The sequence below is a fragment of the Aedes albopictus genome, chromosome 2 (assembly GCF_035046485.1).
Source record: "Aedes albopictus strain Foshan chromosome 2, AalbF5, whole genome shotgun sequence".
Taxonomy (NCBI): domain Eukaryota; kingdom Metazoa; phylum Arthropoda; class Insecta; order Diptera; family Culicidae; genus Aedes; species Aedes albopictus.
Genome location: NC_085137.1, coordinates 503,776,720 through 503,797,087, shown reverse-complemented (window position 1 = coordinate 503,797,087; position 20,368 = coordinate 503,776,720). Strand labels below are relative to the sequence as shown.

At 44.0% G+C, this 20,368-nt stretch overlaps 2 protein-coding genes across 7 annotated transcripts in view; one reads left to right on the top strand and one right to left on the bottom strand.

Moving 5' to 3' along the window:
• LOC109407816 (aromatic-L-amino-acid decarboxylase) overlaps window positions 1–4,261 on the bottom strand; it is a 155,157-nt gene extending 150,896 nt beyond the window's left edge. Inside the window, exon 1 of the mRNA XM_029870336.2 lies at window positions 3,614–4,261. The gene's annotated coding sequence lies outside the window, so the exon portion shown is untranslated. The remainder of the gene's footprint in view (window positions 1–3,613) is intronic.
• Window positions 1–20,368, top strand: part of LOC109407819 (ribonuclease P protein subunit p25-like protein) — a 606,744-nt gene that overhangs the window by 478,464 nt on the left and 107,912 nt on the right. The gene's annotated exons all lie outside the window — the stretch shown is intronic.

Here is a 20,368-nt window from a genome sequence, read left to right as displayed (position 1 = left end):
ACACACACACACACACACACACACACACACACACACACACACACACACACAAACACACACACACACACACACACACACACACACACACACACACACACACACACACACACACACACACACACACACACACACACACACACACACACACACACACACACACACACACACACACACACACACACACACACACACACACACACACACACACACACACACACACACACACACACACACACACACACACACACACACACACACACACACACACACACACACACACACACACACACACACACACACACACACACACACACACACACACACACACACACACACACACACACACACACACACACACACACACACACACACACACACACACACACACACACACACACACACACACACACACACACACACACACACACACACACACACACACACAGACATTTGCTCAGTTCGTCGAGCTGAGTTCATTGGTATATGAGACTCGGCCCTTCGGGCCTCGGATCGAAAGTCGGTTTTTCGAGCGATATTTATACCCTTCTTATGGATGTAAGAAGAGTAAAAAAAGGCTTTTCCTACATACATTCCATAATATTTTTGCTACTATTTATTAGCTACTATTTATTAAGCTCAAATATTACAAAGAGATAGTAGTTTTTATGTATTTGTAGCAATTGCATTTTCATGTATAACTAACTTGTGAAACCAAATATGATCATAAAAAATCTGTTGACAGACGGCTGAGAAATTTATTATGATACATTTTATCAAAAATCTCTCAAAAGCGTAAATTTCATTACTCCTTAGTACTCGTGGAAAGATATCTCGGAAACAAAATGTCCAAACGGCATGAAATTTAATAGCGTTCTACTAGGATGCTGTAGCTTTCATTTGATGCTGAGAGAACTCAAATCGATTGACACACGGCTGATTCATTTATTATGAAGCATTTTGTCAAAGACCTCTTAAAAAGTTAAGTTGTATTACTCCAAATGCTTTCCGAAAGATATATCGGTTACAAAATGTCCAATCGGAATGAAATTCAAAAGCGTTCTTCTAGGATGCAGTAGCTTTCGTTTCGGGCCTTAAGAACCCGAATCGGTTGATAGACGGCTGAGAAATTTATGGTGATACACTTTGTCAAAAATATCTAAATTAATTAAGTTGTACTACTCCCTAGCACTCTTTGAAAGATATCTCGGTAACCGAACGTCCAATCAAAATAAAATTCAATAGCGTTCTACTAGGATGTAGTAGCTTTCATTTGCCTACAAGAGAACTCAAATCGGTCAACAGACGGCTGAGAACCGTGAGTGACATTTTTTTTGTAACATACATACACACACACACACACACACACACACACACACACACACACACACACACACACACACACACACACACACATACACAGACACGCATATAACTTGGTGGGTTTGTAGTTCATCGAAAATATTTAGACCCGTATTTTTTATTTTGTCATTGGCGTGATCAATTTTTAATCAAGGTTTTTAAAAACTAAAAATTTTCAAAAAATCAGATCTTTTGATCCAGTTAACCGATTTTAAACTTCTTTTTTTTTTGTTTGAAAGCTGTTGAATTGTGAGTTGCGATGGGGATCTCGATTGGGTTGCATTGTTCGAAGAAAAAAGTGAAAAGTGACACGTGTTTGGGGCAGGTGCACATTTTCCTTCCTCGTGAAGTGATAAAAATGGATGCACACTTGGTAGCAAACAGTATTGCAGAAAATTGGAGGAGTTAAGGAGTGGTTGCGGTCATCCGACGGCATGGAACTGGGTGAGACCATTCCGAGTTTTTTTTTTCTTTACATACTAGAACAAGTTGGGGTAATTTCGCTAATGTGTTTTCATGAGAACTCCTGGAGCCTGTAATGTCTGCAAATTAATCTTGTAGTTCTGGTGCAGGCCTAACCCTACCCTACTAACTCCTTCCCGAGACACCTGTGAGGATGCTGTGGATTCCACGGTTTCTAGTAACAACGGTTGTCGAACTAACATTCCTTCCCCTTTCCCGATGACCGTAAGGACGTGGCCGGCGCCGTTATTGACTTTCAAATATTGAACTCTCGAATTGTGCACATTGAGAGTGTGTAGCTAGTCCCAAGCACCATTCATTGGATCTCTGAGCAACTTCGATTGTTCTGGTCAATCACGGAGTAGCAACTACGATGTGTACGGTATGCTTTGAAAGCTGTTGAATTTTAGTTTTGAGGAAAAATACGTTGAAGCGGCTGAATAAATTGTGTTTTGGTGCAAAAAATTGCATTTATTTTGTGTTTTTTCACGTTTTTATGGTCTTGTGACCAAAGGGGTTAAGATAAAGAGGTTTTGTGCCTTTTTGAGCAAGATTTCAAAATTGCGGAAATCACTCAAAGGGGCTTTTCCCTCTTTCAAATTTTTTAGTTAAAAAATAAATAATAATAATAATAATGACCAAAGGGGTACTCTGGTTTTATAGTTTTATCAGATAAACTAGCTGCTCTAAAATTTCCTAAAATTGAAAATTCTCATAAAATTATGCCTTCTATTGCTTTTCTGAGTGATTCCTAGTGTTTTTGGTATTAATAGTTTTATAAGGATTCAAAATATAATTAAATTAAAAAAAATGTTTTGTATGGGAGAATTTGACCTTTTATTTTTAAAAAATCATATCTCAAAAACTAAAAAAAAACATACATTTAAGATATTTTGATATGTTACGCCAAATTTCCTGAGCTTCCGATAAAAATATAAAATCAGGGTATTCCTTTGGTCCCGAGAACATAAAAACGTAGAAAAAAGCTATTTTTTGCACTAAAACACAATTTGACCCCTTCAACGTATTTTTTCCTAAAACTACAATTACGGCAGCTTTCAGACAAAAAAAAAGAAGTTTAAAATCGGTCAACTGGTTCAAAAGTTATTATTTTAAAAAAAATGTTTTCTAAAACCTTGATTTTTAGGACCACCCTATCTGAAAATTAGCCACCCTAATGACAAAACAAAAAATACGGGTCTAATTAATTTCGATGAACTATAAACCCACCAAGTTTCACGAAAATCGGAGTTGCACTATATCGTTTTTCTATGGAATGGCTGCATTCATAAAGCTTTTGATAAAAATATTTAAAGAAAAAAACGGTTACCTAGCTCCTAATCGAGACCTTGAAAACTTGAATAGAATTTCTGTAAATGTTTCTGTGGGACAAATTTCATGTTGATATTCAAGTTTTAGTTTTTTCTAATCTTAAAAGTACAGTCAAGACGAATGAAGGAATCTAGTACTAATTTGTGTAAATTCGAAAAAGCTTGAACTTTTTTTTTTAACTTCTCATAAAGGTTTTCGATTATTTTTTTAACCCGAAAAATATCTCCTATGTCATATTCAGTTTTCCAAAAATATGAATACTTATGAAACTACGCGAATTGGTTGATAATACTCGACCGTTTGTTTTAGTCATTCATTTGGTACTGTGAACATTACATTAGGGTATCACTAAAAATTGGCTCCAATTCAATATTTTCCTTGCTAAGCATTCTGCACTGATTTTGAATTCACAGATTTCTTCCACCAGTCCACCGTTAAACATTCGAAGCATCCAATCCACCTAGCAATCACGCAGTTGTCACGGTATCCTTATCCTTATGAATATCACTGCCTAGATTTTTGGAAAAACCACCAAATTCCAACAGAACAGTTATCACCACACTGTAGTGTAGTTGAGTTATTCCGAAGAAGCCTTCGAGGCTTTTGCGACCGATCCGTCCGACTTCCCGAGAACTACTGAACCCGCGGCGTGATGCTGTGGACCTATATGGCACCGTAAAACCGACCGCACCGACCGTGGTGTGTGACTGGCTGTTATCCTTCCATCCCATTCGGGAGCAGCTCGGGGAAGGATTTCCTTTGGAGCAACAGGCATTCTCCGTTCCCTTTGCACTTCGTTCACGGCTTTCCAATATAGCATACCAATTTACCCATTCGCAGCTCGCTAGCTTTGGAAACCTGTCGTCATCGCGGCGCGGACCTCATCTCATGCTTCCCAACCTTAGATCCCCGTGAGGACCCTAGTCAGAAGGGGATGACAAAATTTTGGCAGCTGGATTTGATATCTGAAAATGGCAATACATGTTCATTGCTCGGGATAGTGTCCAAAAAAGTTTTACGAAATGCATTCCCTTACTTGTTAAGTGTTAAACACATCACACACTCAAGCGGTCTACTCTGTACATTGTCTAGATTGAAATGAGGAGCACTAGCGTGCACAGGGGAGGGGGGGGGGGGCAAGGGGGGGCACTTGCCCCCCCTTTTATAAAAAAAATATATCATGCACCATATTGAGAGTAACTGTATTATATTTCCATAAAATGCAGTATACAAACATCATGCAGCTCAGTTCCATGCACCATCTGAACATCTTATATATCATCTAAGCATATAATTTACATTTGATTTGATTTTACAGGCTCCATTTTAGTACACCAAATTGTATTCGATGTACCTAATCCATGCTGGCTTCCGTACCACAACAAGTTATATGCACCATTTTTGCAATTCTTGCACCTTGTATCCAACCACGCAATATTGAGAATCACTGAATCATGGTGGCAAGCATGTAATGCACCACTGATACATACAATTTCTTAGTATCCCATGCACAACCATGATGTTCTCAGAATCATCAAGGCTGATTTCACGCACCATCTTTTAACTAATTAGTGATGTAAGCACCACCACATTTGAATAACATGCACCAAAACTGTATTCGATGAACGTGAACAATGGTGACTTCAGCACCACATTGAATTCTTAGCACCATTTTTGCAAGTCGTGCACCTAGCCATACATAATAACGAGTATCGCTGAATAACGGTGACGACTAATACAGCACACCAACATCATGCACCTTTTTCAAACCTTTTAATGCACCATCATGATGCCCAAACAATGATTAAGGTATCCGCGCATTATGCTGATCTCATGCAATGTCTTTTAATCCATTAGGTATCTAATGCATCATTCTGATATGCATATGCATGTTTATCATACTTATCATCTAAGCATCTAATTCATCATTATGGCGTGAGCATCACTTCAAACACTTTTTTCTGTATTCTATGCACCATTTTTGTAAATTCATGCACCTAACGATGCAACATGTTGATGATATTTTAATAACGATAACAAATAATGCATCACCTAGCATCATGCACCTTCTCCGAACCTTCCCATCAACATTATGATGTGGTTCATATTTGAATCCCATGCACCTTTCGGCATTTCGCATACAAAATAGCATTCCATGTACCTGGACCATGTTGATTCCTATGCCACATTGCACCTACATATGGAATTATGGTAATACTAATGCACCATACAGACATCATGTAGCTCCTTTGCATTCCATGCACCACCATGATGTTCACAGAAACATCTAAGCACATTTTATTCACATTTGAATTTCATAAGCTCCATTTTGCCATATCGTACACCAAATTGTATTCGACTTACATGATCCATGTAGACTTCCGCACCACATTAAATTCTACGCACCATTTTAGCAATTCTTGCACCTTCAATCTAACCACGCAATGTTGAGAATGACTCAATCATGGTGGCAATTTACAATTTCTCAGTATCCCTCGCTCGTCGTAAACAAGGCGAGCGCGGTGCAGTTTCTGCTGCTTGATGGCGCGCGTCCTAAAAGGTTAACTAATTACTGATGTCAGTACCATTTTTGAATAACATGCACCATTTTGGTATTTCGTATTCCATGTACGTGAACCATGGTGACTTCGGCACCACATTGAATACCAAGCACCATTTTTGCAATTCGTGCACCTAACCATACAAAATAGCCAGCAAACTAACATCATACACCTTCTTCAAAGCGTCAACAAAAGCATCTAGGTATCCACGCATTATGCACTGTCTATTAATCACCATCCCAATGATCTCAGTAGTATCTAGGGATCCTATACACCACGGTGCACCTTTATTGCCGCACGCAATTTGATTTTCATGTACCAGCTACTAATGTTTTCAACATCTCCAAATCTCATGCTTCATCTGAGCATTCTATATATCAAATAGCCTGGAGGTTTCCGAGTAGGAATTCCTGGTGGAACATCTGGAAGAATTCCTGGTGGAATTTCTGCAGGAATCCCTGAGTAAATATCTGGAGGGGCATTTGGAGGAGTTTTTAGAAAAAATCCTCGTGGAGCTCATTGACGAATCCCTGAAAGAATTCCTGGAGAAATCTCTGGTGGAATTATTAGAGGAGTTATAAGAAAAAATCTTGCAGGAATTCCGTGGAGGATTTCCTGATAGAATTCGTGGAGAAATTCCAGGAGGAATTCCTTTAGGAATCCATGAAATAATTCCTGGATGAATTGCTGAAGGAATTCCTAAAGGAGTTTTTGGAAGAATTACTGCATGAATTTCTAGAAGAATTACTCGAGGACTTCATTGACTAATCCTTACAGGAATTCCTGGAGAAATCTTTGGAAGTATCCCTGGAGGAACTTTAGGAGGAATCAGTGGAGGCATTCCTGAAGGAGTCCTTGGAAGAATTCCTGGAGGAGTCCGTGTAGAAATTCCTGGAGAAGTTGGAGAAATTTCGGGACGAATTTCTGAAGAAGCTCCTGGATGAATTTCTGGATCAATTTCTGGAGGACTTCTTCAATTTCTGGAGGACTTCTTGGGGGAATTTCTGGAAAAACCCGTGGAGGCATTCCAGAAGGAATTCCTGGAGGATTTTCAGGAGGAATACTTGAAGGAATCCCTGGATGCATTCCTTAAGGAATCCTTGAAAATCCTGGAATTCCAGCATGAATCCCTGGAGAAATTTCAGAAGAAATCCCTGAAGAATTCCTGGAAAAAATTCTGAAAGAATCCCTAAAGGAGCGCCCTCCCCATCGGCTCACCGTTTTGCAGCCCAGAATTAATCCCTGGAGGAAACTCTGGAGGATCCCCAGAATAAGTCAATGGAGGAATTCCTGGAGGAATTTCAGGAGAAATCCCTAGAAGAATCCCTCTTGAATTTCCTAGAGATTTTTTTCTGTAGAAATTCCTGAAAAAATATGCAGGAATTCCTGGATGAATTTCTGAAAGAATTCCTGGACGAATTCTTTGAGAAATTTGTGGGAAAATATTTACAGCAGAACTTCTCGAGGAATTTCAGAAAGAATTCTCAGAGGGATTTTTGAGGAATATCTGAAGAAATTCATTTTTTGCTAATTCTTCACAAGAAGAAATTCATTGATGAATCCCTGGAGGAATTTTTGAAGATATTCCTGGAGAAATTCTTGGCGAAATCCATAGAGGAATCCCTGGAGAAATTTCTCGAGGAATTCCTAGAGGAATTCCTGGAAGAGTTCCGGGAGATTTTTTTTTTTTGCCAGAAGATATCCGTGGAGGAATTCTTGGGGGAATACCTGAGGAATACCTGGAAAAGTTTTAAGAGGATTTTCTGGAGTAATAACTAGAGGAATTCCTGGAGAAATTCCTGAAAAAAAAAGAAGTCCATGGAGGAATTTCTCTAGCAATTCCTGGAAGAGTTCCGAGAGAAATTTCTTTGGTATTTCTGGCGAAATCGTATGATGAATTTCTCGAGCAACCCCTGCAGAAATTTTTGGAGGAGCCCCTGTAAAAGTTCCTGGAGGTATTTCAAAAGGAATTTCTTAAGGATTTTTTGGAGAAATTACCTAAGGAATTCTTTGTGGTATTTTTAGAGAATTATTTTAAGATTTGTGGAGGAATTCGTGGAGAAATTCCCGGAGGATTTTCTTGAGGAATACCTGAAAAACTAATGGAGGAATTCTTGGAGAAATTCCTGGAGGAATCCCTGTTTGCATTCTGGGAGGTATTTTTGGAGAAATTCCTGAAGAAATTTTTGGAGGAATTCATGAAGGAATCCATTGATGAATTCTTAGAGAAATAACTAGATAAATTCCTCGAAGTATTCTTTAAGGAATTTCTGGACAAATATTTGAGGCTTCCTGGAGGAATTCCTGGAGGAATATTTGTAGGAACTCCTCGAGGAATTCTCGAAGAAATTCCCGAACAAAATTTCTGGAGGAATCCATAAAAGAATCCTTGGAGGAATTCTTAGAAAAATTCCCGGAAAAGTTCCGGGAGAAAATCCCTTAGGATTTTCTGAAGGAATCCATCGAGGAATTCCTAGAAGAATCCCTGGAGAAAATATTGGAAGATTTCTGACAGAAATTCCTAGAGAATTTTCTGGAAGAATTCCTGGAGGAATTCCTGTAGCAATCCCTGGAAGAATTCCGTGAAGTATTTCTGGAAGTATTTCTGGAGAATTCCATGGAGAAATTTCTAAAGGTATTCCAGGAAAAAATCCTGAAGGAATCCATGGAGGTATTCCTGAAGGTATTCTCGGAAGAGTTCCGGGAGACATTCCTTTAGGATTCTCTGGAGTAATTCTGACAGAAATTTCTAGAAGATTTTCTGGAGGAATCCCTGGAGCAATACTTGGAGGTATTTTTGGGGGAATTTTCGAGGAATTTCTGAAGAAATTTATGGATGAATAGTTGAAGGAATTCCTGAAGAAATCCTTGAGAATTTCCTGTAAAAAATCCTGGAGGAATCCATGGAGGAATTGCTCGAGGAATTTCCAGAAGAGTTTCGGGAGAAACGCTTTTGGAATTTTCTGGAGGAATCCATGGAACAATTCCTGGAGGAATCTCTGGAGGAAATATTGGATAAATTCTGGCAGACATTCCAAGAGGATTTTACCAAGAAGAAATTTCACAAGCAATCTCTGGAGAAATTCCTGGAGGAGGTTTTGGAGGAATTCCTGGAATATTTACTAGAATAATTATTTGAGGAAATTCTGGAGAAATATATGAGGCTTCCTGGAGGAATGTCTGAAGGAAATCTTCGAGGAATTTCTGAAGGAATTCCTGGAGGAATTTTTGGATGATTTTTTTAAGGAATTTCTGAATGAATCCCTGGAGGAGTTCCTGAAGAAATTCCTGAAAAAAAAAATCTGGAGATTTTCCTGGAGGAATCCGTGGAGGGTTCTTAGGAGGAATTCCTCGAGGAATTCCAGGAGGAATTCTTGGAAGTGTTCTGGGAGATATTCCTTCAGGATCCTCTGCAGGAATTCTGGCAGAAATGCGCAGAGGGATTAGAGGGATTAGAGATTCTGTAGAAATTTATGGATGAATCCCTGGAGGAATGCCTGAAGAAATTCCTTGAGAATTTCCTGGTGAATTCCATGGAGGAATCCTTCCGTGAAGAGCTCCGTGAGAGTTTTTTTTAGGATTACCTGGAGGAATCCGTGGGGCAATTCCTGGACTCGAGGCTCGAGGAAATATTTGAGGAATTCTGGCAGACATTCCTAAAAAAATCCTGGAAGAAATTTCAGGAGGAATCTCTGAAGGAATTCTTGGAGTATTTATTGTAGGAATATCCGAAGGAATTATTTTAGGGATTTCTGGGGAAATATATGAGGCTTACTGGAAAAATTTCTGGAGGAACGTCTGAACTCCTCGATGAATTTCTGAAGGATTTCCTGAAGGAAATTTTTGAGGAATTTCTGAAGAAATTCATTAACCAATCTCTGTAGAAACTCCTGAAGAAATTCATGGAAAAGTCCTGAAGAAATTCCTGGAATTGGAGGATTCCCTGGACAAATTCATTGCGGGATTCCTCTAGAAGTTCTTGCAAGAGTTACGGGAGATATTCCCGGGGTATTCTGGCAGATATTCTTGGGGATTTTCTAGAGTTCTTCCTCGACAAATTTCTGAAAGGATTGCTGGAGGAATTTCTGGGGGAATTTTTGAGGAATTTCTGAAGTAATTCACGGATGAATCCCTGGAGGAATTTCTGCAAAATTTCTTGAGAATTTCCTGGAGAAATCCTAGGAGGAATTTCTCGAGGAATTCCTGGAAGAGTTCCCTGAGAAATTTCTTACGATTTTATGGAGGAATCCGTGGAGCAATTCCTAGAGGAATCCCTGGAGGAAATATTGGGGGAATTCTGGCAGACATTTCTAGTGGATTTTTCCTAGAAGAAATTTCAGAAGGGAACTCAGAAGCTATTCTTGGAGTATTTACTGGAGGAATTAATGAAGAAATTATTTGAGGAATTTCTGGAGAAATATATGAGGCTTCCTGGAGAAATTTCTGGAGGAATGTCTTAAGGAACTCCTCGAGGAATTTCTGAAGGAATTGCAGAAGGAATATCCGCAGGATTTTTTTTTCAGGAATTGTTGAAGAAATTCATTAATGAATCCCTGGAGGAATTGCTGAGGAAATTCCTGAAAAAACTCCTGGAGAAATTCCTGGAGGAATTCCTGGAAGCAGGCTTGCTATTTGGTGAAAACATTCGCGAAATGATGCGATTCGCTCTCGACAACGAATACGTTTTCACCCTTCCTCGTTTCGCCGTTGAGCTATTGCGTTCCAGCCAAGCCTGTCTTTTCATCGCTTTCGATGCTTTTCGATCAGCTTATCGCGATGCATCGTAGGCTGAAAACGTTATTGGTGTGGTGTCGGTACATGCGAACGTTGCTTCTGTGTGCGTGTCGAGCGTTCGTGCCGTAGCTTCTAAAACCAACCCATTCGGTGTTGTTTGGCTGTTCGAGTGAGCATGTGGCGGCACTGACAGATGTGTGCAAAATCGTTTGTGAGTTACATTATGTTCGTTTTGCCACTTCTTTGCTTCTGGTCATCGCTGAGCAGTGTACAGTTCAATCGCAAGCGATAAAAATACAATTGATAAGTCGATTGAGCATTCGTGAGGTGATAATTTGCAGCATTGCCTGGAAGAGTTCCGGGAGCCATTCCTTTAGGATTCTCTGGAGGAATTCTGGTAAGATTCCTAGAGGGTTTATGGCGTACTTCCTCGAGGAATTTCCTAAAGAATTTGTGGAGGAATTTTAGAAGGATTTTCTAAAGAAATTCATGGAGTAATTCCTGGAGGAATTCCAGAAGAAACTTCTTGAGAATTTTCTGGATAATTTTCTGAAGACATCCGTGGGAAATTCCTTTAGGATTTGCTGAAGGAAGTCCCGGAGAGATTTCTGGCGTATTTCCTCGAGAAACTTCTATAAGAAATTCTGGGAGAATTATAGAAGGATTCTCTGAAGAAATTCATGGATGAATTTCTTGAGAAATTCCTTGATAATTTTCTGGAGACATCTGTGAGAAATTCCTTTAGGACTTTCTGGAGTAATTCCTGGAGGAATTTTTGGAGGAATTTCTGGTGTAATTTCTAGCGTTCTTTCTCGAGAAATGTCTGAAAGAATTTCTGGTGGAATTTGTGGAGGAATTTCTGGAGAAATTCATGGATGAACTCTTTGAGAAATTCCTTGACAATTTTCTGGAGACATCCGTGAGAAATTTCTTTAGGATTTTCTGAAGGAATCCGTGTAGCAATTCCTAGAGGAAAAATTTGGGAGTATTCTGGCAGACATTCCTTGAGGATTTTTCCTGAAAGAAATTTCAGGAGGAATCTTTGGAGGAATTCCTGGAGGTAATTCTGGGGGAATTTCTGGAGGAATTCCTGGAGGAATTATTTGAGAAATTTCTGGAGAAATATATTAAGGAATTCCTGAAGGATGTTCTGGAGGAGTTTTTTGAGTAGTTTTATGAAGAATTTCTGAAGAAATTCATTAATGAATCCCTGGAGGAATTTATGCAGAAGTTGCTGGAGAATATCCTGGAGAAATTCCTGGAGGAATCCATGGATGATTCCCTGGAGTAATTCCTCGCGGAATTCCTGGAAGAGTTCCGCGAGAAATTCCTTTAGGATTTTCTGGAGGAATCTCTGTAGATTGCAACAAGGATTCCGATCGAAATTTTCGATCTAGGAATTCAGAATCAATCTAGGAAGTCTTCTCCAATTCTAGCATCACTAATTGTCCAAGATTGAAATTCTTTTACAACGACATTATTATTTTTTTTTATAAATGATGATTTTGTACATATTTTCCATTGTATTTGATACGTTTATAAAATTTTATAAGAATCGTAATAATGACTTCTTAATAAAGTTTCGCATTGCCTTGAAATCATAACCATCCGAAGCCTTCTACAGAATCCCAATATGAAGTACTTGGCGATGTCAGCACCACATCATGTTGAAACCCCTTCTTGGGAATTCATTCTGCGTGTAACACCATGATTCTATTTTGCACCATGACCATAATTGCACCATCATTGTATTGCCCCCCCCCCCCTAAACAAGAACCCTGCGCACGCTAGTGATGAGGAGGAAACAAAAGAAAAAGTACAAAACAATTCAAAGAAAAGTATCAAAAAGTATTACCAAATTACGTCTAGACAATAATTGCTTCGGAGCGGATCTGGTGTGATGGTTAAAGCACGTGACTATCACGCCGAGGACCTGGGATCGAATCCCACTCCCGACAAACTTACAAAATAAAATGTGAGTTCTTCCTTGGGAAGGGAAGTGAAGCCTAGGGACAAAAATTTCGTTATTAAAAAAAAAATGCTTCACATGTTGTTACATCTCTTCAATCGGAAAATACACGATTGAAATGATCCCGATAGAATGGTGCAAATGTGGTGGAAGGACGACTATTGCAGCCACATTCCTGAGCGTTTGATGAAGCGCTGGCTACTACTGTTTAACGCCATATGAAAAAAACCATTCGTGTAAGAGCGGTAGATGGTAAAGTTGGAGTCAAAAATAAAATTGAGCGTTCGAGAATCCTTTGGCACATATGATTGTTCGGATGATAGGTCGCAGCAAAAAAAAAACGCTTAACTGGTGCCGTGCCGCCGTGTTATGGACATGGTCGGAAGATTTTTTTTTTTTTTCAATTTAGTGCACGTGCATGGTATGGTGTACCATTCAGATATAAGCCAAAATTAATGGTGAAAGTTGAAATCTGATCGAGCGCATTTTCGCGATAGGACTGATTAGTGTTCAGATGAGACTGGATTCATTAAATGAGATTCCAATAGGTGATTGATTTTCAGATGAGTGTTTGCTCATTTTGACTACGTGTTCTAGGCTATACCAAGCCTAGTGAGAACCAGAAAAAAAATTTACGTCCATCAGAAGGCTGGCTCCAGATGGATTGAGGGAGAGGTAAAAATGTAAACATGCCAGCAGGAGTGAATAGCTAAGTCATTGAAGACACATGCAATCTCTAAAGCTAAAGTTTGATAGATTATTTACTTCTTAATAATTAAAAGTTTGCTTAAACTAAGTCATTATATGCTAAAAGCGTACAATTTCGTGCGACACAAATTAAGACTAAAGCTATCCTAAATCTATATCTAATTTCAACAAGAAGACCTACAGACCTCACAACGCTAGTCAGGGATTTTGGACCGATTTTTGACATAGGAGGGACAAAGAACACGAAGATTGACTAAACGATATTAAAATATCTCCAATTACACGCGGATATTTAAAATCTCGGAAGACCACTCTTTCTTCGCCACCGAATTCTAACATCTTTTAATATCGTTTATTGGAAGAGGTGGAAAATGTCCAATCCGATCGACCACAACACCCCAACGACCAGCAGAGGTGCTAAAGGTAAGCAGACACCCGAAAAGACACGTATTTCCCGAAAACAAAAAAATCGAATAAAGACCCCCCGAACGACCCCAACCCCCAAAACACGACTTCTATCACCGGTGATGTTGGCAAAGCGCGAGTGGGTGAAAATAAATCACCAATTTCGTCCCGGATTCGAGCCTCGTCCAAGAGAAGAAGTTGTGTTATGTGCGCGGGTGTAGATGATAACCGGATGGTTCAGTGCGTCACGTGTAACTGTTGGTGCCACCTTGATTGTGCAGGAGTTACTCAGGACGTCGAGAGTTGCGAGTGGAGTTGCCTGAAATGCGAAACCGCGAAGGCAAAGTCCGGTAAGCAGAAGACGTCCAGAACGAGATCCAAAAGCGCAGTGGAAACGGCGAAGTCAACGAAAGCAAGTGCGAAGAAGAATTCTGGCAAGCCAAAGACGGTGAAGGATTCAACTTCCAAGGACCTCCGAGCGGATCGTAAAGCTACTGGTGGGGAAAAATCAGCGAACCTGGATGCCATGCTGCTTGCTGAGATCGAGAAGAAGATGGCCACATCGGCCAAACCGAAGTCCGTGAAATCCAGTTCAACCTGCAAATCGGGTCTCTCGCTGAAGCTACAGATGCAACAAGTGTTGGCTGAAGAAACCTTAATGCTGGAGGAGATGAAACGTAGACGAGAGTTTATGAAGAAGAAGTTCGAGTTGATGGAGGAGATTGCTGAAGTACGTAGCTGTCCAGTCCCGGGTGCCAAAGTGACGGATCCGCTGACAAAGGTAAAAGGTTGGCTACAGAAGCAGGTTTCATCCGGAACCACCAAGAAGGTATTGCTTCAGAGAGGGGCTAGTGCACATCGCACCCACAAGGTTAGCTGCGTAGCCTGCAGCAACGAACATCGATGACTCGCTTTGGAGAGTCCATCACGGTAGCATGCTGGCGCTTAGCCAGTTTCCCGAGTGGTCCTCGCCACTCCCTTTGTCCTCGGAAGGCGGGCAGAGTCAACCCCGCCCGCGCCCTACTGCTGAGCGGACATCAAGAACTGATGCCCACATGCAACCCGATCTGACCTGCCCGCAAAGGAAGGGTATCACTACCCTTCAGGCCCTATCAGATGCATCCGTAGGTTGCTGACGGCAGGGTCTCCACCTGCCCCGACCCTTGCCGGGGACCCCTTTCCAACCGCGGGCTTGGATCCAACCCAGTAGACCGACGCCACGACAGCACCGCTACCGGGACTTCCTCTCCGCGGCCACTTAATCGCTGTAAGGGTCGATCTCGACCGCAGGGCACCGGTATGACCTACGAAGCCGACTCCGAACCCCTGGACCACCTCTTGTACTGCATCTGGACTAGCCATTCTCCGAGTCCACGCGCCACCTCCTCTGTAGCTCCCAGACGATGTGGGTAATAGCCGTTGAAACGGCGTTCCAGCCAAACTCATCCCTACACATCCTCTGGACCAAGTTGTCCGGAGTTGTGTCCTCTCCGCATGTGGCAAGCATGCGGTCACGCATTGTGCGAAAACGCGGGCACACGAACAAAACGTGTTCCGCCGTTTCCTCTAAACCATTGCACACTGGGCATTCGGGAGAATCCGCATGCCCGAAACGGTGTAGATACTGTCGGAAGCAACCATGACCTGTAAGGACCTGTGTCAGGTGGAATGTGACTTCCCCATGGCGCCTATTAATCCAACTATCTACCCTCGGTATCAACCTATGGGTCCACCTTCCTTTGGTGGAACTGTCCCACGCGCGCTGCCATTTGACCATAGAGGCCATCCTGGCAGTCCTGCGTATGCCTCTTGTGCCGCGCATTTCGAAGCACTCCATGTCCTCACTGATAAGAATGCTGATAGGCACCATACCAGTAATGACGCAGAGAGCGTCGTGTGACACGGTACGGTACGCGCTCGCAACCCTCAGGCACATAAGCCTGTAAGTACTTTCCAGCTTCCGTCGGTAGCATTTAGTACTTAGCGCGGTGCCCCACGCCGGGCCGCCATACCTAAGTATGGACGTAGCAACACTAGCCAGAAGCTTGCGCTTACTGGCGTACACCGCAGAGCTATTGGACATCATCCGGGACAGTGCCGCAATAGCTGTGGAGGCTCTTTTACAGGCATAATCGAGGTGGCTACCGAAGGTAAGCTTATCGTCGATCATCACGCCCAAGTGTTTGACGGAGCGCTTTGACAGGATAGTACACTCTCCTACACTGATCTCCGTCTGCTGCTCCGACTTCAGGTTGTTAACAACCGTCACCTCTGTCTTGTGGTGAGCCAGCTCCAGTTTCCTGGACCGCATCCACGCCTCCACAACCTTGATCGAGTGGTTGGTAGTAAACTTTACCTCCTCGATCGTTTCACCGTAGACTTCGAGCGTAATGTCGTCGGCAAATCCGACAATCACCACTCCCACTGGATACTCTAACCTCAACACCTCGTCGTACATGACATTCCATAACACCGGACCCAGGATGGAACCTTGCGGAACTCCTGAGGTTATGTGAAGGCACTTCCGACCCACCTCCGTGTCGTAGACTAGTACACGATTCTGAAAGTAACTTCCGAGAATCGTGTACAGGTACTCCGGTATCCCCAGACGCAAGAGCGCATCGGCAATAGCAGACCAGCTGGCGCTATTAAACGCATTCCTTACATCCAGAGTCACTACCGCGCAAAAGCGAATTCCCCTCCTCTTAGGCTCGAGTGCTTTCTCGGCGGTTTTTATAACCGACAAGATAGCGTCTACGGTGGACCTCCCCTTCCGGAAGCCGTACTTGTTACTCGAAAGACCATTTTCGCCCTCGGTGAACCGCAACATTCTATTGAGGATGATCTTTTCGAGCACCTTCCCCGCCGTGTCAATCAAGCATATTGGTCTATATGCCGACGGGTCTCCGGGTGGTTTCCCCGCCTTTGGCAATAGTACCAGGCTCTGCCTCTTCCAAGCTTCTGGGAAAACTCCCTCGTCCAGGCATTTCTGCATAGCAGACCTGAACATCTCGGGAGCCTCTGCAATAGCTACTTTTAAGGCCAGGTTCGGAACTCCGTCCGGACCTGGGGCCTTACCTACGCTAAGGGACTTAGCTATCCCCGCAAGTTCCACATCGGTGACCCTCTCCTCATCGCCAGCCCCAGTCCCCGGCTGTCCTACGAAAGGAGGCCAAGGACTAGGATCATGACGCGGAAAAAGTCCTCCAATGATCCCCTCCAACATCTCTGGATATTGCTCTGTAGGAGCCATCACACCCCTCGTCTTGGCCATAATGATCCTGTAGGCGTCACCCCACGGGTTCGTATTGGCACTCTGACAGAGACCCTCAAAGCAGGCCTTTTTGCTTGCTCTTATCTCGGTCTTAAGCGCGGCTTTTGCAGCGGCGAACACCACCCGCCGTTTGTTTCGCTCTTCCTCTGATCGTGCTCGCTGCATCCGCCGCCTAGCCCGTAGGCAGGCGCGGCGCAGGTCCGCAATCGCGTCGGTCCACCAGTAAGCTGGTGGCATGGCTGGTGGCCTCCCATTTCTAGGGTGGACTCGCCTAGGCATGGTCGCATCACACGTACGTGAGAGCACCGCTACCAGCTCGTCGCCGTCTAAACCAAGTAAGTTTCGCTCACAGTTGAGCGCCTCCCTAAATACCCCTTCTTCCAGGGGGAGCGACACTAGTTTTGCCAAGCCGAAAAACCCCAAAAAAAAGTCGATAAAAGACGAAAAAACTCGGTAAAACCCGCAAAACTTTTGCGGGTTTTAGCGACTTCTTTGGTATTTTTCGGCTTTTTTTGAGGTTTTTTGGTTCGGCAAAACTAGTGTCACCCCCTCTGCCTTCTTCGAAGTATGATGTCTTCCACCTGCGAGGGCTTGGCATTGGCCTAGCCGCCTCTTCCTTTACCCGCTGCCTGCTGTTGGTGTAGTCGATACTGTAGCAAACCGCCAGGTGATCGCTATGAATGTATCCATCGTCTACCCTCCAGTTCGAACTACTTGTTAGGTCAGGACTACAAAAAGTAACGTCAATGATTGACTCCGCACCGTTCCGAATGTAGGTACTCTTGGTACCGACGTTAGCCAGATCGACATCTAGCATGGCCAGCGTCTCTAGCAGGATCTGACCCCGCTGGTTCGTAGAACGGCTTCCCCATTCCGCGACCCAGGTATTGAAGGGTCACCCGCTATTACGACCGGCCTTCGCCTTGTCAGCACGGTCGTCATACAGTCCAGCATCTGCGAAAACTGCTCGATTGACCACCGCGGAGGCGCATAACAGCTACAGAAGAAGACCCCGTTTACTTTGGCGACCACGAAGCCCTCATAGGTAGTAGACACCAATTCCTGGACGGGGTATTTACCCGTCATCCATATCGCCGCCATTTTACCGGACCCATCCGCAACCCAATTGCCGTTGCCGGTGGGTACACGGTAAGGGTCTGCTATGATGGCGATATCCGACTTCCACTCGGAAGCTGCCTATCAAAGCAGTTGCTGAGCCGCATCACAGTGGTTCAGGATCAGCTGCGTTACCTGCACTGTGATTTGTTCCCTGCGGCTTTCTTGAAGGCCGGGCACCTTGGACCACCCGTTGGGTGTCTGTTGTTCGTGGATTTCCCAGTACAAATCAGAGACGTGGGTGGACTCGTGCAGCCTTGTGCCTTATGGCCTTCGCCGCCGCATCTCCTACACAACTTGCTCCTGTCAGGGCCTTTACAGTCCCACGACTTGTGCCCTGGTTCAAAGCACCAGAAGCAAGCACTCGGTGACTTATGCAGGGTCAGATGGCAAACTGACCAGCACACCTTTGACTTCCCTATTTTAACGGACCTATTCGCGTCCGTCACAGGTAGCTGAACCAAGGCTACCTGCGTCCCTGCCGGGCCCTTCCGTAGCCGAATGGCTGCAGCGGCCACCTCTACCTCGCACTGTTGCCGCAGTGCCATGACGAGATCATCGGCGTCTGTTCACTCGTTCAGGTTCCTCACCTTCAGAGTCGCCTCCGCCGTCAGAACCCTCACCTCCACACCTTCGCCTAGGACTTCTTCCGCCAACAGTTTGTAGGCGGCGCCCTTTCGCTCCTTGTCGCGCTTTAGCTCGATAATCATCTCGCCCGTACGAGTACGTCTAATACTGCGCACGTCGGCTCCGAGATCGTCGAACTTGGCGTCGCTCCGCATCGCCTTCAAGACGTCCGAGTACTTTGACTTTTCCGTCTTGATGACGAGCGCGTCGCCTTTGTCGCGCTTGGCACCTGCTCTATTACGCCGTCGCGGTTTGGCGTCCCTAGCAACCTCTACCTGCGGATTTTTCTTCTTCCGCTTCCGCTCCACCTTCGTCCAAGGAGGGTCCTCCCCTTGGTTCGCCCTAACCTGTGGTACCTGAGGGTCTATCATCGGTCGCAACCCCCCGTTCCCTTCCAACCGGGACGGGCCAGCCTTTTCAGGCCCACCCTTCCCAGCTTTCCGGGACGCCTGGCTGGGGTCCAACTTGCCGGCATTACTGCCGACCCTCGGGGTTACTACCCGCCTAGCCTCGCGGGCGCCGCCAGACAGCTCCTCACCTGACGGCTGCCTCACTCGCTTCTGCGATTGCTTGTCACGATAAGCAGTCGCACCCGCCATTAGAAAAAATAGCCACAGAAGCCCAATGTCGTGACTGTTCGTGTGACCAACATCTAGTTTGCCACGCCCTTACAGCGTCAGAAGCGGTACTAGAAGTGTCAAATAAATTTTGTTTACCAAAACAACAGACCCTCTACAAGGTGGACACCCAAAAATAGCCATTTAAAACAATTAAAGTTAATAAAATAATTTAATGCGAAAAGTGACTACAGCGCCATTGGAGTTCTAGTGTATTTCTATTCACCCGCCGCACTTTTGGGACTGCCGGCGAAAGCGAAGGACTTAGTCTGGGCAGACTTCGTATCCCTTGCTTTAGCCGGTTCCGCAGCTGCCACAGCTTTCACGAGATTTTCGTGATTCTGCTTGGCATCATCAATCAACTTACGAAGTCACAACAGGGCCGTTTTCAGGTCCTTGCTAATGTTGGACTTCGTGGACACAAAGTCGATGATTTTGCCGAGCAGCTGCACAGCAATATCCATCGCGGACATCCCCTCATGTCTTTGGTTAACGGCCCTCGTCAACCACGCTCCGTCCATGATCACCACCGGCTGGCTTGTCGGTGGGATCGGAGCACTCACGCTGAAGCTGCGTACGCTGCTTCCCGCTCCTATCTCCTCACTTCTCCTAATCGGAGACCTCATCAACCCACTCCTTGCGAAGGGGTTGACCTCACCACTACCGCTACCTCCTGTATTCTGATTGTTATTTTTATTGTTCTTCATGCTTGATCCCACAAGTTGCACGGGAAAAAAAGGTCCGCCACGCCAGAGCCCTGCATTAACGCGGTAAGGGACAATGTACTGTGGGCAGTGCCCAATAGGTCCCCATAGGTCCGTATACGATCGAGCATATTTTTCACCCCCTCGATCACTCATTCCTCGGCACGGGTCGCTTGACACTTTGAGTTGGGGTTAGTAATCCTATTCTTAGCCGGCGACTACACGGCTGACTCGCAAGCGGGGCTTTACTGGGATTCACTGCTGCCCTGTGTGTGTATGTGTGTGTGTATGTGTGTGCGTATGTATGTATGTGTGTGCGTATGTATGTATGTGTGTGTGCATGTGTATGTGTGTATGTGTACAAAAATGTCACCTCACTTTTGGATTGTAAATATCATCCGATTTCAACGCTTTTGGTTTCAATCGACGCGGAATAATGTCCCATTGTATCCTATTGAAAATGGTTTGAATCGGTCCAGCCGTTCCGGAATTATGGCCAT